This window comes from Puma concolor, chromosome D1, assembly GCF_028749965.1.
Source record: "Puma concolor isolate L17-30 chromosome D1, mPumCon1.1.hap2, whole genome shotgun sequence".
NCBI classification, from domain to species: domain Eukaryota; kingdom Metazoa; phylum Chordata; class Mammalia; order Carnivora; family Felidae; genus Puma; species Puma concolor.
The window spans coordinates 38418524-38437047 of record NC_141676.1 but is presented as its reverse complement, the minus strand read 5'-3'; the positions used below and the strand labels follow the sequence as shown (position 1 = coordinate 38437047).

Sequence of the window (18524 nt, the reverse complement as noted above, 5' to 3'; positions counted from 1 at the left end):
AACAAAAATCCTAGGTCTGATTAAAATGTTTCCCAAGTTCAAAGACAGGAGAGATAGATGGGGCTGCACACTGTAGATATGGACAACTTATCAGAACCGTTACCATTCTGTTTGGAAGCATTAGGCCAAGTGCAGAAAAACTCTGCCTCATCTCTCATGATGATTTGCTATATTTATCTGGTAGGCAAATGTTTTTTGGATTAAAGTTGCTTCACAACCAGAAGATTTATTTTAAATGCCATTTCAGAGAAGGCAATTTTTAACTTCCCAATGTTTCAGATAAATAAAAGTGATTTCTAATTCTTGTAAAATGCACTTTAACTTCTTGACATGTCTTTACATCCATTACATCATTCCAGCCTCAAAATAACCTGTGAGGTAGTTAGGGATGGAAAGGAGAAGATAATGTACTTACTGAGTGCCTATGACATACCAGGTAACATATATTTTATGTAATTTCATCCTCACTGCAGCTCATTTATTATCTTTAATTTATATATGAAGACTGAGAGAGGCTAAGTGGTTGCTCTAGTTCATTCAGATCACCTGACTTGGGTCACCTGACTTCCAAGTCTATGACACTTGCCTCAAATTGTTGTGGTGCTTCCTGGTCTACCTAACAGAAAAATAAAGTCTTGTGCCCCATGTTTTTCTGTGCTCCCATTGGAAGAATGGCTTTGCCTCTGAGTGGATAACTGTGGAAAATGGATTCCACCCACAGAATAAACAACTAGACTGGGAAATCAAAGAGACAAAGTCTGAGCGACAAAGATGATGGAAGACATTACACGGAGGATATTTCAAATCCCATTAAGGAAGGTGTGATAAGGCCAAGTCCAATCAGGCTGTTGGGCTTTTCCTGGCACCCCCTAAATAGGAGAGACTCTAGAACCAAAATTACAAATACTCCTGATTCGTGACCTTGGGCAAGTTACTTAGACTTTCTAGGTGTCAATGTCCTTATTTACAAAATCTTCTTCAAATTAACTCACTGATTTGCAGTCTGAGGTATAAGAGGACCTGAGAGAGTTAGGAGGCCTGGAAATTAGGAATATGGGTGGCACAAGAACTGACAAGAATGTGAAATCTCTGAAGCTCTCTCACCTCTCTGCTTGAAGCCTGTTCTTGCCACATAATATTCCTTTTCGTCTCTATTCCAGGTGTCCATCCAGTTCCTCTCTCACTAATCCCAGGAATGGATTATGGATGTACACCCCAACTCACTAAGACTTTTTCTGGGAAGCTTCCAGGGATTGGAACACCTAGGGAGTTTAGGGAAGGATAGAGAAATTATGTGTCTACGCAAGTTTGAGGTGCAAATCTTCCCATCGATATCTGGGTTTTATCAAGGTACTCCCGGTGAACAATAAGAGTAGAATTAAATGAATTTTGCTCCCTTCATTTGTTCCTTGCCACTGCCTCACTAATTCCCCAAGGGAAGCCTAACAATTTGGCCCTCTGTTGTGATTCCTATCTGAGAAACCCAGAGATATAATGAAATATAGACCTTAAATATCATATTTAACTGTTAATCCAAGGTCACTGGATAATGCTTAGAAATTACAAAAACCAAGAAAGAGTTACCAAAGATCTGATACAAGTACAAAACGTAATGTAGACATATATAGGTATGCATGTGTGTGTGCATGTGTGCATATATATCCATAATATACCAAAACTGAGAAAGCCCCTCTCCACCAAACAACTTGACCCAGGTTGATAAATCATTACATACACATGCTTTGTTGCTGCAAAATATCTAAACATACACTCATTCCAGCTCTGTGACTAGACTTCACTGTGACCTTGTGCAAATCTTATCACCTTTCCAGGTGTCACATTCCTCATCTACAAAATGAAGAGCTTGAACTAATTTATTTCTGAAATAGTTGATAGCTCCTCAAATCTGAAAATAACTTCTTCTCTGTTACTCAAGCCCATATTATTTCCAAACGAAAAATCAAATGCTGCTCTTTTCCTCATTACTAAACAAATTATCTTTATGTTCAGTAAGTGAGAGAAGTACAGAAAATACATAAATTTAGGACTGTGTTTTTTTTTTTAACTATCCAAAAGATTCTTAAGTTATATTCACTGAACTCCACAGGTGTAGCAACAATTTATAAATAAATAGTATGTATTTTTGTATAAGACAAATACCTTCACCTCAGAAGTTTATTCTCTGCAGGTTTCCCAGGTCATAGGATCTGAAGATTGAGCAACGTAGACTATCCGGAACAATTCTTTACATGGAAGTTCAATTCCAGGCAATCAAGGCTTGAACTCAGGCTTCTATATTAAAAAGAGCAGCTCTCAGGGAGTATACCACTTCAGGCTGTCAGACTTGATTCTGAAAAAGAGCGCAAAGTAATTGTCCACTGTGAAGTATGCACTTGAAAACATGTCCCCATCATTGTTGTCCTTATTTAACTCTTTCTTTGTATATTATTCTATATATCATAAGCACCCTGGGTTTGGTTTTGTTGCTATATTTATAACAATCCTTTTTAAGGCCCATGGAAGGGACCTCACTGACCCTTCCAATAATACAACTATGTTGTGGGCTTTGAGTCTCCTTTTTGCTTTACAGGAAGTCACTGGTGATAAATTGCAGAAGAGGATGTAAGAGTTTCTCCTCTAATCCTTCCATGGCCCAGCTGTGCGTTTTTCACATGAGAAGAATGAGAAACCTCTCCTGATCCTAACACAACCCACCTGTTCATGATAAAATCCCAGGGGCATTAGAAACTGTTCATGTTTCTGCTCAAAATATTTCCAGTACTTGAATCATCTCCATTTCAGTGTTCTAAGCAAATTCCACACTACTTGGATAAGTATACATTTCCAAGGGAAGTACCTAGAAAACTAACTTGTTTCAATGTATAAACTCTGATATTAAAAAGTCACTAAAAAGTCAAACAATGTTCTAAGCAAATTCCACACTTCTTCATCTGTGACTTGTTTCAGTGTGTGAACTATGATATTAAAAAACCACTTAGGGACACCTGGGTGGCTCGGTCTGTTAAGCATCCAACTTCGGCTTAGGTCATGATCTCAAGGTTCACAAATTTGATCCTCACATTGGGCTCTGTGCTGATAGCTCAGAGCCTGGAGCCTGCTTCAGATTCTCAGTCTCCCTCTCTGTCTGCCCCTCCCCTACACATGCTCTGTCTGTCTGTTTATCTCTCTCTCTCAAAAATAAATAAACATTTAAAAATCATTTAAAAATCATATTGCCTTATCATTACATATTGTTTACTGTTGATAAAAGAAACAATGGCTTATTGTTTTTAGCCCATTAAGACAACACAAAGTTCACAGAAATGAACTTTAATAGAATGTGTGTTTGTTGTGCATATTAAGAATCAAACTCATAAAAATACAGGAGTTGGAAAATTTGGGTTCAAGCGTTTGTTTTGCAACTAATGCATCAGTTGCCATTCACCAAATCACCCAGTCCCTCTAGAACACTGTTCCCTCATCCATAAAAGGAAGGGAATTTGGGAATTCTAAGTACTCTTCAGTTCAGACTCACTAGGATTTTTCTTCTCATCCATTGGTCTATTCACATGACAAGTTAGGTCTTCTGGACAGTTTTCAAAGGGAAAAAGAAGTACATTGAAAGATTCTAACTTAAAAGGAAGAATAAAACGGTAACACAGGACGCTACAAAATGATAGCAAAAGAGACAGAGGCAATTCACTCACTTTGGGAAAATAGCAAGAGAAGAAGTGAAGTAGAAATGCATCAGGGGTTGGCAGTACTTGTTAAAACTAAGCAACGGGATTCCAATTGGAGGGTGGGCAACATTTTGGGACAGATGACATGGTAGAGGGAAATGTTCACAATATATAAGCTCAGAGATGGTGATTTGAGGACCTTGAACAAATGAGCCAAATGTGCAAGAGTGTGCTACAGAAGAGGGCAGTTTTGCATCTATAGAAAAATGCATTTCAACACCTCTTTTCTTCCCCCTTCCCCAACACACCCAGCTTGGAGATTCTAATATTCTCTATTAACAAAGGATAACTCCTGAGATCAGAGGCATCTTAAGCCCCAGAAAGTTTATCATGAAGTGTCTCTAGCCTTGACAAAACTCACCTCGATTCAAGAATTCATTTCTCAGGAGGCTGGTCAATGGGTCAGAGTAGAATAATCCAGAAGTTAAGATTTTTCCTTCTTAAAGACCCATACAATCATAGTGGCTCTCTAAAAAGCAGAAACTCTGAGCTCTAGTGGGATATTCTCTGAAAAGCAACTGTGCACTATGTTCCTTGGTCTTCCAGATTGACTTATAACTTCCAAACATGGTTTTAATAGCTGAATCCCAACTATTGTTAATGGAGAGGGATTCCAATAGCAATGTTATGGAATGGATCAAGCATAGAAAATGTTCTGAAATGCAGGGGTTTGGATGGAGTTTTAATTCACATTCGACAATCCCAATTTTAATTCTGGGTTTTCTCCAAGCCACTTATCTCCAGTACATGAAACTTCTAAAATGAAGACCTATGGAAACTTTCTACTAGGACATATTAGAAAGAAAAATGACATCATGAGGATTTAAATATGGAAAAGACATTTTAAAGCTTGGTGCTATTAGACCAACCAGCTATCATCATCTGTTACATTGCTGAGAGCTGTAGCATGGTCTAGAGGATGAGAAATAGAATGAGGCAAGTAGAAGCCTTTGTTCCAATTCCACCTGTTGTTAGCTCACTGAGCTCTTTCTTACAAGTTGAGCTGGTTTCAGCTACCATTTTTAAAGTTTTATTATTAAAAGAATTAGTAGACTTCTAGCTTCACAGGAGATGTATATGGAATAAGTTGATGTTTAAAAAGTATATTGAGGGGCATCTGGGTGGCTCAGTTGGTTAAGCCTCCAACTTCAGCTCAGGACATGATCTGGCAGTTCGTGGGTTCGAGCCCCGCATTGGGCTCTGTGCTGACAGCTCAGAGCCAGAAATTGCTTCGAGTTCTGTGTCTCCCTCTCTCTCTGCACCTCCCCCACTTGCCACTCTGTCTCTCTCTCTCTCTCTCTCTCTCTGTCTCTCTCTCTCTCTCTTTCTCTCTCTCAAAAATGAATAAACATTAAACATTTTTTTAAAATTAAAAAATAAAAAGTATATTGAAAATATGTAATGTTCTTTTGTTTTAAAAGTTACTGTAGGATAATGTATTTCAATCTGAGGAATTTACACATTTTTACAAGTACTTCTTTTGGAGGCTTAAAATCTCCCTTCCTGTCAGGAACATGGAAATGAAGTATACTTCACGTTTTTAGGTGATGTGGCTAAATGTAGTTTCTCTTTATTGTTGTTTAAGCAAGCTCTATCTATACTCTGGTTCAAAAATTCACAATCTATAGGAAACAAACTCCAGAAAACAGAGTTGTATCTATTTTAAAAGCAAGAAAAGATAAACAGCAACTCCAAATGTTCCATAAAATCACACTATTTCAAGAGACTCATTCATCTCACAAATATTTTGGGTTGTAATCAAAAGTAATCTTGTTCTCTAGTAATTTCTACATGTATCATAGAATTGAAAAACCGTTTAGACCAGAGAAAATCTTATTCAGCCACTTCCACATGGTGTGCATTCCTCCAAAGAACCACATCTCCTTGCCCAAACCTTCCAATCCAGGATAACAAGCCATGTGTTCATGCAGGTCACAATCATTTATATAGAAAAATATATGTAGAAATAAATCTTACTCAATCTCTTAAGACCTCTGGGCACAAATAAAATGTCCCTTGCTTGGACTATTCTACCTCTTCTGTACAGAACTTGAGCCATTAAGACCCCTTCTACCACTGCATCCCAAATCCATGCCAAGCTTATGTTTCCTTTCATGGATAGAGGGTAGTTCAATAAATAGAGACACAACAAGAGTAGGGAGAGTAATCATTCTATCTAGGAAATCATTGACTTGGACAAGACTCCCTGAAACTCCAGGGGGAAACAACTAATTTTCCTCCTTGCATGATATGTTTATATTCATTCACTCTTTCATTTAATAAGTGTTTACTGAAAACCTACTATGTATTAGACTCTGTCTTAGGCTTTAGTGGTACAACATTGGCAAAGATATTTCCCTCACTTGATAGAGTTTATGGTCATCCAGTTTGGCAAAAAGAAAACTAAATAGTCCAAGTGCAATTCGGTATGATACATGCTGTGTTAGGTTGGCCTTTTTGCCATTACGATCTTAGTGCTGGGCTTGACATATGTGGCCATCTTATGTTGAGGTATGTTCCTTATATACTCAGTTTTTTGAGAGTTTTTTTTTTTTATCATGAATGGATATTGTATTTTGTCAAATTTTGTTTTGCACCTATTAAGATGGTCATATGAGTTTCCCTCCATTTTAATAATGTGATATATCACACTTATCAACTGGCATAGTTGAACCATCGTTGCATAAGGAATAAATCCCACTTGATCATAGTATATGATCATTCAAGACACTGTTGAATTTGTGCTAATATTTTATTGAGGATCTTTGCTTCTATGTTCATTAGTAATATGGCTCATCATTTTCTTTTCTTGTAGTGTCCTTGTTTGGCTTTTGGCATCAGGGCAATGCTGGCCTTGTAAAATGAACTGGGAAGTGTTCCCTCTTCTATTTTTTTTAAGGTTTATTTATTTATTTAGAAAGAAAGAGACTGCGAGCAAGGGAGGTGCAAAGAGAGAGGGAGAGAGAGAATCCCAAGCAGGGTCTGCACTTTCAGCACAGAGCCCAATGCAGGGATCTACCCCATGAACCATGAGATCATGACCTGAGCTGAAATCAGGAGTCAGGTGCTTGACTGACTGAGCCACCCAGGTGCTCCCCCCAACTCATCTATTTTTTAAAATAGTTTAGGAAGGGTTGATATAAATTTTTCTTGAAATGTTTGGTAGAATTCATCAATGAAACTATTTAGTTCTTGTTTTTGTTTATTAGGAGGTTTTGATTACTGCTTCAATCTCCCAATATGCAGAAGCCTTTCAGGTGGTCTCTGGCTATGTCTAAAAGGATGTTGCTCCATGCGTAGCTGTCCATTCACTGTACACATGGGAGGAGGGAAGTTCAGTAGGCTCCGATGTTGACATTTGGGTCCCTACTCTCTCCATTCTCTACATGACCTCAGTCCTTTAGGACAGTGTAAGAAACGTTAAGTTTGGGTCTGCTTTAAAGAGAGTATATACATTTTACTGAATGCCAGAATTCAGAGTTATTAAAGCCAGACAAGCATATCTAGACAGCAAATTATATGCATACAGGGTCACTTGACATGCACTCAGGGAGAGCTAGATTCTTGCCCTAACTTGATTATGATATTGTGATAAATGGCTACTCATGCTTTAAATAATGATTAAGGTCTCTTTTGCTCCTAATCTTTTTTGAATTTTCAAATATTATACTTTCAAATACAAATAACTTTATGTATTGCCTACCAGTTTTAGAAGTGTTCAGATAGTGGAAAAATCTTGCTTTGTTTAATTGAAAGTAAGCCAATGTAGTATATAGGTCAGCCTGAGAGCTTTCTGCATGAAGTTTAAGATTTCAAATTGCTCTGTGGCACTGCAGGTGTATTTATGGGTACAGAGCTACTCCTAGCCAAATGTCTGAGCAGTTTCTATAGGGGACCTTTGTCTACTTCCTGTATCTATTCTCCATCTGTTTCCACCTCATTATTCCCCTGTAGATACTGTGGGTCTAGATGGAGAGTGCTCAGAAACCTACATATAAGTCTCCTAGACTCTCAGCAGACATCACCTGATCTGGGTGAACTTCACATGAATCTTAAATCATTGTACAAGGGATAAAAGGTTATTTATTTATTTATTTATTTATTTATTTATTTATTTATATTATTTTTTTCATTGAAGTATAGTTGACCCACAATGTGACATTGTATGCATTGTATTCAGGTGTTCAACATAGTAACTCAACATCTCTATACCTTATGCTCTGCTCACCACTAGTTAACTACCATCTGTCACCACACAACATTGTCACTATACCACAGACTATATTCCTCATGCTGTATCTTTTATTCCTGTGACTTATTCATTCCATAACTGGAAGCCTATATCTCCCACTTCCTATGAGGGACTTTTAAAATCACTTTTTCTACTCTGGTTACAATTTTTTTTTTAGTTTGTTATAAAAGTGACCTCAGGGCTTGGGTGCTAATGTATACTGAGCAGTTACTAATGGCCTTTCATCTTCCCAGGTACTTTACATGTTAACTCATGTGATCTAACATAACTCTATAATTACTTTTATTATCTTCCCATTATCTACCTAACACATGAGGAAAACAGTTGGGGTAGAGAGACATTAGGTAACTGGCCCAAAGTACACACCCAGAAACTATAGAGTCAGAATTCAAACTTAAGTTATCTGATTCCACCAACTGGAAGCTAAACCACTATACACATTGTCTCTCCAGGGTGAAGTAAGGGCCATTTCAATCTTTGGTCTCCTTATGCTGAAGATATGTCATGCTTTGTGAAGCAATTTTGTGTTTACAACGCATTCTCATGTTTTACCTTCTTTGGAACTGACACAAACCGTTTGAGGTTATTGGGACAGGTATTCAGTTCTACATTTCAGAGAAATAACTGGGTCTTTGAAGGAATGACTTACCCAATGTCTGGGGAGGTAGGACCACTCTATGTCAACTGACTTATTTACTAATAGGAACTCCTTTCCCTACTACATAGCATATTTTTACTACTTAAGTAAATGAGAATAAAAATACTTTCTAAGGGCCTATGGTTTGCTTAAAGAGATGACTAGATGTCAGCACCTCGATGTGGGGAAATGCAACTCAAAACTATACAAAACTATCGAGAATTCAGAAGAACAAATACTATCAATGGCAAACATGGACTCTAAACTTGGGTTAATCACATCATTTAAGCCCTAAATGAGAAGTCATACTCATGAAATCAAGGAGTTGACACTATAACAAATTAGGATGTACAACAGCATAAACAAGAGGCAGGAGGCTGTGCACCGAATATATTAAATGTATACAAACCCAGGCTAGGTCATTCAAAGTCATATAATTGCAAATGCTTGTCATAAATGGTATCATAAGGCTTGAACCACTCCAGGCCGGGTCTCCTGTGTAGCTAAGAATCATAACCCTATAAAAGTTAACTGGCTCAGGTAACTGAATGAGGGAAATGCTGTTTCCTAGAAGCATCTGAATATTCCAGGAAAGGAAGTTGACATAATGTGGGAGGAAATGACTAAAGCCAGCAGTCAGTGATACCTGGATTCCAATTTCTGCTTTAGCATTGATTTGTGATGATGTCTTCTGCAAGCCATTTGACCTCTCTAGGATTACTTGACCACCTGGAGAATAAACACCCCTGCTTGCTTCAATGGCTTAATGTGAGAGTCATATAAGAAAGGTGTGAAAGAAATTAAAAAGCACAGATTTGACTTATGAATAAATGGGGTTGAGCAATCTAAGCAATAAAAGGACTTGCCTTTAGATGGACCAACAATGTAGCATATGTCTGGGAAGAAACATTTACTAACGATGTATAATGTATTAGGCACTTCTTATATCCCCGGATAGTATGCTACTTATCGGTTTGCTGATGAGAAAATTCAGGCTCCAGAAGATTCGATATCTATCTCAGAATCACACAGCTGGTAAATTGTAACACAGGAATTCAAATCTAGGTGTTGCTACCACAAAAGGCAGTGGAAAAGCAGATATCAGAGATAAAGGAGGACAACTTGAAAATTATAGCATCATGATAGACAAAGAGGAAAGATAAGCTTTCAAAGAGGAAAGAATTTGATGTTTGAGGCCTGTTAAGGTCACTTGAAATCTTTAAGGCACAATTGCTATAAGTGTTAGGTTGTTATAGAATTCATATTTCAAGACAGCTGAGGCTATCTGTTCATACTCTAAATAAACCATTTTGCTTTTGTTCCTTCCCAGTGAGGAGCCATGTTCGTTTCCCTAAAGCTCACCACCTTTATTGTAATAGGGACCTGTGAAAAGATCAAATGGGTAGATCAGGGTGAATTTTTGTGCATTCTCAGGAAAACCATCTCCAAGAAGTTGTCCAGTGGAAAAAGGATGAGTCACTCCAAGTGTATTTTTCTTTTCTTCTTCCTCCTCCTCCTCCTCCTCCCCCTCCTTTATCCCCTTCTTCCTCCTCTTTCTCCTCCTTTTTGTTTTTCTCCATCATCATCATCATCATCATCATCATCATCATCACCTTCATCACATGAAAGCTATAAAAACCCCTCTGTCCTTGAATAAGTCAGGCTTTGTCACTGCAGGGCCCCATATATAAAACAAGACTGTGAGATCAGGTGTCTCTTATCTCCTTCCAAAACTTAACAGCTCTAAATTTTGAGAATTGTCAGATAAATCATAATGAGCTCACGCTGTATAAGACGGAGGGCAAAGAATGTAACTTAAATCATAATCCTTGCCCTCCAGGAGTTTAGAAAGTAGAGACTATCTGGAAAAGCTGGGATTCACAACAAAAATTAATTGAAAACTATCACTAGGAAATACTGAAATCTTATTGTTATATATAATATTTAATAATGTTTACCTTTGGCAGGTTAACTAAGGTTATTTGTCTCTACCTTTTATCAGATTACCCTTTACTCCCTTACCCCTACTCCAAATACTTCTTCATTTGCCCTTTCCAAAATTATAGCCATGATTCAAACTTCAAGTTTCAAATACCACTTCCATCAAAAGGCCTTCTTCCCTCTACTAGAGAGAATCTCACCCTCCTTTTTTTTTTTTTTTAAGTTTATTTATTTATTCTGAGAGAGAGAGGGCACTAGCAGGGGGAGGGGCAGAGAGAATCCCAAGCAGGCTCTGTGCCATCAGCTGAAGCCCAGCTCGGGGCTCGAACCCATGAACCTTGAGATCATGACCTGAGCCAAAACCATGAGTCCCACACTTAACAGACCTAGACCCCCAGGCACTCCTCACCCTCCTTCTAATTCCAGCTCTGCTTCCCAATTCACCTGTGCAACATCAGAGTCTAGAAGCACCCTAGATGCCTTCTATTTGGGGGGATCCTAATTTTGAAGTCTGGCTCAACCAGGGATCATCTAGCCAACCTCTTTAAGCCTTCATTTCCTCTCCAGTAAAGTAGGTCTGATGATAATCTCTTCTACACAAAGCTGTTGTGCAGATTAAATGCGGTAACCTGTGAATGTGCCTAGCAGAGATTCAGTGAATGTGTCTGAATCCTCCCCTGTCAAGTACTTTATTCAGCTTTCTACTCCAGTCGTTTGCAAATCTGTTTTATCTCCTTGGGGACAGTAAAATCTGAGAACAGGAAATGCCTCTCACCCATGCCCCTTCCCTCAACCCAATACCTAGCACAGGTTCTCAGAGCTTATGTGTATATTTATTAAATTGGTGTCAGTCTGTACAAGCTGTGTCCTAGAGCCCGCTACAAATGTTCAGCATGTATACTTCAACATTAACAGGGGCAGTGTGGAAAGCTGTCTTTCATTTTCTTCCCACTCCCCAACCCTCACTCCTAACCCGCCTGGTGTTGGAGAGGAGGCTGCAGTTAGAATCATTTCACCATAAGAAAATCATCAATTTTCTAATGAGAGCCCTTGTCCTTAAATATCCAGCCTCTGGCACAATCCCTAAGGGAGAGAATGCATTCCCGTGATGCACTGGGCCAATTTGCGAGCCCTGCCTTGGTGAGCACAGACTCTCCCCTGACCTGGAAGTCAATCAGCAAGAGCCCTGAATTATGAAGCATGACTGCTCACCACTGCATCGTCTCTAGCTGACAAACCGGCTCCTGTCATTGAAGGTCACCCATCTACGGAGACTTGCAGAGAATCCGTCACCTTCATACCTCTCCTCTCCCTCTTCTCCATTCTGGGATCCCCCCTAACCCTTTCCTTTTCATTAGACCCTTGCCACTTCCTGAGGATTTGGCAGTTTCCATGGCATCCGACCGACCAGGCTGTAAATACCTGACTAAAACACAAAATGTGTTTATAGGACTTCTGATGGCTCCTCATCTAAACCATAAATATGAAATGCACTTTGACATTTTTCAGAAAACACACCATCTCCCAGATTCAATTGGCAGCACAAATTTACTCCCCACAAGACAGCACCAAAATCTCAACTTTGCAGTTTTCAGTTAAGCCCACACATGCAGCTGCATTGTGCTTATAAAAATGGAACCTTATTAAGTCACATGCCCTGAGTGGCCATGCCTTAAAATGATTATTTCCAAGCTGTAAGAAATTTTGTGGTATTTGAGCATCATAAACAGCTAAAATGGTAGCATTTGAGACTCTGATGTTCAAGATTCTTTTCAGTCGCAGCCTCAGTAAAAGCAGGCAGCTCAGATTGGGGCAGATTTCTGCTACCTACATGATATGTGTCACTTGGGAAGTCAATGCTTCTCAGTTTCCTCAGAAGAGTAAATAAGCAAGAAATACTAAAACTACTGACTAGAATTATTTGTGACATTAACATGTATAGTATGTGTATGTGTGTATGTATTTATCACTTAGCCTAGTACTTGGCATTTATTAGCACTCAATGAAGGATGTCAGTTTAAAAAAAAAAAACTCCTATATCCATTACAAGATAGAAATATTAAAGTCAAAATGGTTACCAAGCTCTTGGAAATATTGTCTTACTCTGGTTGAACTACCTGGACTTAGAGAATCATCTAAAAATATTTGATTCACTTCCCTTGAGGAAAAGGATTCCTCATCCTTTTCATTTTGTTGATTTTGTTTGTCCTCCATCCACTAGGTGCTGTGATCAGGCCGGGATTAACTAGTGTTTTCTAGGAACAATGCTTCAGGCATTTAGGAGTGACTGTGTAACATAACTGTTTAGGTGTCGCTGTCTCCTGCTGGCAGGTAAGCTCTCAAGGGCAGGGCCTATGTCATTTTCTTTCTTTATTCTCACTACCTATTGGTGTTGAACAGAAGTCCACAGACTAATTGTCAGTGTCAAGCTAGCACTCAACTGAAACCTCTTGGAGACTGCTTTTTCCCTTCCTAGAGGCGTTAACTATTGTTTATCTCATAGATGGAAAAGGCTGTCAAGACCCTCGGCTTCCTGCCAGGTGCCTTGTTTATATGCTTTGTCTCATTTAATGTTCACAATTATTATGAGGTAGCCGCCCTGTTATTCTTAATTCTTTTTAAGTTTATTCACTTATTTTGAGAGAGAGAATGAGTGGGGTAGGGGCAGAGAGAGAGGGAGAGAGAATTCCAAGCAAGCTCTGCACTGTCAGCACAGAATCCAACGTGGGGCTGGAACTCACGAATCATGAGATCATGAACTGAGCCAAGATCAGGAGTCAGACGTTAACTGACTGAGCCACCCAGGCGCCCTGACACCCCTGTTATTCTGATAGCACAGATGAGAGAATTTAGGCTTACAGGGATTAAATAAGCCTGTACAGTTAAGTGACTGAGCCTGGATCCCAAACCAGATCTTACTGAGCACAAAGTACACCGATGAATAAAATACCCACTCACAAGTATTGACCTCTATAACAAGGTTGAACAATCACCATGTAGGGTTGTCAGTGGATTTTATTCTGGTATTTCAAGTTTTTTTAGACATCTTATCCCAGATCAGACCAAGCGACTCCCCTTGAAAGTTGGAGAGCTCAAAACCATTTATATTTACTATTACAACCATCTCATATGACCAAAGATTCACAGAATCAAACCTGATCCTTTTGTTCTCAGAGATCAAGTCTCAGTATTAAAATTTATAGTCAGTATAACTGCCCTGAATGGAGCTTCCTGATATGTGACAGGGCATGCTCCCCATCTCACACATCCTTACAGGCCAGAGGTTTCCAGAGGCAGAGCTCCTACGCAAAATGTTGGTATATTATTTCTCCATTTTTCTGTGGCTTAGCTAAAAGAAGGAAGTCCATGACACAGACATGCCAGTTTAGAAATGGGACAAGCAAATCTCAGTGGATAGGAACATATGACCTCAGCTAGAGGGTAAATGTCTACTGTCACCTAGAGCACATCCAGGGGCCCCCACCTCCAGCACAAGTCCCTTCCAACTTTAAGGAACTCCAAGAGATCTCTAGAGATGTGTCTAAGACTTCTTCTATACTTGTTCCTGCCAAAGGCCAAGTTTATATGAATGCCCAGGTGAAAATACATGAAACAGGTTTAACTAATTTTTAGATAACCCAGAAATCAAAGTCAATGGGGAGCCAAGAGAGGTTTGAGGACAGCAGAGTCATTTACCTTGTATTGACAGAAGAGCATCTTTTCTGAAATCTATACTTGGAAGTTGACAGACAATTTCTTTCTAACAGAAATCAATCCTGTCCCTTCGGCCCCTCTTCTTCACATGCCCTCAGTCAATGCACATCTTCTGTCCTCAAATGAGCCTGGCTAATTGATTCTCTGAACATCAGGAGTGACTTTCTCAGAAGGTTTCCTCCTAACGTTTTTGGCTGTTTCTAATCCTATTACCAGCCTCCCATCACACAACATTAATGCAGTTGTATCTGATTTCATCTTTTGCCAATACTCAACAGAATGCAGCAGCTTATTAGTGACTTTTATGTCATGTGGTTTTAGCAAAATTGAATTCTAATGAGATGTGATTGGGTGGAAAATTATAGCAATAGGGTGCCTGCCTTCTATAATTGCAGCATAGGCTTTAGTTTGCAACAATGGGGGTACCAGGATTTCTGTTACTTAATGGTGATTTTCAAGGCACAGAAAGGTATTTACAATTATGCAGCAGATGATTAAGTGGCTTTCACTGGGGGACTGGTGGACAGCCTTGCAAATGATAGAGATGGTTAAGGAAAGCAGAAAGATTACAGTTGCGTTGTCTCATCTGAAGCCTCATTTATTACCACACCCCCACCTCCAAAAGGAGCGGAAATACAGGATAGGATAGGATAGGATAGGATAGGATAGGATAGGATAGGATAGGATAGGATATGCAGATAGGATGCAGGATCATAGCAACGATGGTAGTCTTATCTAAAACAAACTTATTAAATGAGACAGATTCTTTATTAACTAGTCAGGAGCCACATGATTAAACAGCTTTACTTGCCATTGAATCCCAAGCAGAAATCAATGTACATTATACAGTTGCAGCAGCTGAGATTGCAAAAGTCCCAAGGACACCACATAGACTGTGATTTACTAGAATATTTCATCACTGTAATGGTCACGAGATGGAGTGCAGGTTGTCCATGGAGTATAACTTATATCCTGTTCATTTTTGTACATGTTAGAAAAGCTACTTGCATAAACTCCCCAATTGTAGTATTCCTGTTGCAAAATCCAAAGTGTCCAACTGGAAAGGACTATCTTTATGTTCAGAGCATTTTTAAGAAAGAGACGTTGCTTTATGGAGACTTAAACATTATCATGTCAGTGTAGACGGTGCTACCCAGTGAGTATGGCACAGTTGTGACAAAACCATGACTGGAGTTGTTAAATGCAGTGCTGGGTATTCCCTGTGCCTCCACCCAGCATAACAAGGACAGACAAGAGACTGTCCCTTATGCTTTCACACAATTCAAACAACCAACTTGTTCCTGTATGCAAACTTGGTGAATTTATATAAGTAATTATCCTTCTAATCAAAGATTTAGAGAAAGAGGGGCACATGGGTGGCTCAGTCAGTTAAGTGTCTGACTCTTGATCTTAGCTCAGTTCTTGACCCTGGGGTTGTGAACTCAAGCCCCACATTAGGCTCTGAGGTGGGTGTGAAGCCTATTCAAAAAACAAGATAAAATTTAGGGCAAGATAAAAAATTTAAAAAAAAGGAAAAATATAAACTTAAACTGTAATGTTCAGCACCCAAAGGATTTCCTTCTGATTATCAGTAAGTAAATGTGACATGATTTAATTACTTGCAAAATGTCTACATCTACAAAGGATTTTAAGTGGCTTACAATAAAAGCCAGGCACAATCAAAGTTTTAGTTATCTATCACTGGGTGTCAAACTACCCCAAGATTTAATGGCATAAAATACAACCATTTTATTCACAATTGTATGTATCAGGATCTTGGGAATAAAACCATAGGATGGCTTGTCTCTACTTCCAAATGATGGGGCCATATATCTAAAGATTTGGGTTATCTAGGGTTGCCTTGAGTCTTCTCCATGACACATGGGCTCGGGAAGGAACGTCCAAAGTGGTTTCTTCATTCATATGTCTGGCACTGTTGCTATGACTAGAACAGCTGAAGCTGGCTCAGTCTCTCTCTCTCTCTGTCTCTCTCTCTGTCTCTCTGTCTCTCTGTCTCTCTCTCTCTCTCTCTCCATGGATTCTCCCCAGGCAGTTTCCTCACAGTATACCAATCTTTGGGTAGTCAGACTTCTTACATGGTGCTAGCTTTCCTCTGTCATCCAAGAGGCCTGGGCAAAAACTGGCAAACGTCAAGTCCCAGAGCATGACTTCCATCACATTCTAGTGGTCAAACAAGTTGCGAAGGCCAGTCTTGACTCAAGGAGAGAAATTCGACAATATTTCCCAATAGAAGGAATAGCACAGAATATGCAGCCATCTGAATGACACCAAAGGCATGCGGTAAGTGCAACAATGATCATTTTAAAGTGAAAAGAGCTACACAATTGAGGGAACAGGTAATTATACTAAAAACCTAGGCTAGGGGCGTCTAGGTGGCTCAGTCAGTTAAGCGCCAGACTCTTGATTTTGGCTCAGGTCATGATCTCGCGGTTCATGAGTTTAAGCTCTGCATCGGGCTCTACGCAGAGCCTTCTTGGGATTCTCTCTCCCCTCTCTCTCTGTCCCTAGCCTGCTCACACACACTCTCTCTCTCTCTCAAAATAAATAAATAAACTTAAAAAATTTTTTTTAAATAAATAAAAAATGAGGCTAATGACACATCCAGCTATGACCATAGAATTTAACACCAAGCTTCCTTAGTGATCAAGGCAAAAAGGAAAGAAAGAAGTGTAGTGTTCATTAACTGTCTCAAAAAATCATGCTCAGTTTTTTCAATCATTTTCTAAATAATAAAATAATAGCCAACAAACATACAGCATGAAATAGGTTTCTTTCTACCTAACCCTCCTTTTCTGCCTCAATAATACAGTTCATTCCCATGGTGATAGTCATTCTGATAGGAAACTAACTGATTAGAATGAAGCCTGAGATTAACAAGGGTAGAAGAAGGGAAAGGAGGTGAACTGAGACAAACACAAAGAAAAGGAAAGACAGGAGAAAAGGAGAGGGAGGGGATTCATATTTTGTCTTGCTCTGCCTCGTAGAGTTTCACCAGGTCACAAGCTCCAATGTCTACAAGGTCCAGCAAGTACCTACAATACCTGAATCACGTTAAGTATAAGAAAGCAGAAAGATGGGGCGCCTGGGTGGCGCAGTCGGTTAAGCGTCCGACTTCAGCCAGGTCACGATCTCGCGGTCCGTGAGTTCGAGCCCCGCGTCAGGCTCTGGGCTGATGGCTCGGAGCCTGGAGCCTGTTTCCGATGCTGTGTCTCCCTCTCTCTCTGCCCCTCCCCCGTTCATGCTCTGTTTCTCTCTGTCCCAAAAATAAATAAAAAACGTTTAAAAAAAATTTTTTAAAAAAAGAAAGAAGAAAGAAGTGGAGTCCCTGTCAAATGGAAAGTGCATGCCATGTCTAAAAGCATCAAATTATTTTTTTATTAAGTTGATTATATGCACTGTACTGCCAAACATACCCATGTCTGTGACAGACTTCAGGCTGTTACTGACTGCCAGGTTTCATTTCTTGACTTTGCTTCCATGGAGAAATTCTGAGTTCACAGGCTGAAAATTCAGACTGCTGGATTTCCTATGTCCTTCCTAGTAGAGAGACCCTCCAGTATGACATTGAAGGACTGATCACAGGCATTTGCAGAAGTGATCTCTCTCAGTCCCTGGTTTCCTATAATCTAGGACCTATCACCTCCAGAAAAACTGACTGAGGAAGAAATGACAGGAGAGATTTTTATTGCTCATTATGGATAAAATAATAAACTAAGCCAGGCTACTGCCAAATACCTACTCTTGCTCAAATTCTGTCTTAAAACTGAGAAATACATTGGTATATTCTGTAAGGCAAAACACTACTCTGCCATTTACCTCGGATTGCTACTCTCTAGACATCTAATGTTCTAAAAGCCAAGAAAAGACTCTAGTGTGTTCTTTATTATAGAAATATAGAGAATGTTAGCACTACTCAAGTTCTGACCAAAAGTTTTCTTTCCTTGTCTCCCTCCACCTTTTAATGGGCTGCCATTAATACCAGTAAATGCCCCCAAAGTAGCCCTCTTTCCTTTTAATTGAAAAATTTCCCTAAAAAGTATAATTCTTAATAAATAAAAACGTGTTGCTTTCTATAATTCCGATTTCTGATTTCTCTTATTTTAAGAATTATACAGTAGAGGCTTGATAGTGTTTCCAGTTATATGAATTCCCCTTAGGCTAATAAAATGTTTGATTTTTAGCTGAGCATATGGCTAACCCATTTTTCTGTTGGTAGTCT

At 39.2% G+C, this 18524-nt stretch overlaps 1 long non-coding RNA gene across 1 annotated transcript in view; it reads right to left on the bottom strand.

The window, feature by feature from the left end:
- The window catches only part of LOC147576598 (uncharacterized), a 284325-nt gene that overhangs the window by 178093 nt on the left and 87708 nt on the right, over window positions 1–18524 (bottom strand). Inside the window, exon 2 of the long non-coding RNA XR_015241428.1 lies at window positions 2161–2350. This is a non-coding gene — a long non-coding RNA (uncharacterized LOC147576598). The remainder of the gene's footprint in view (window positions 1–2160; window positions 2351–18524) is intronic.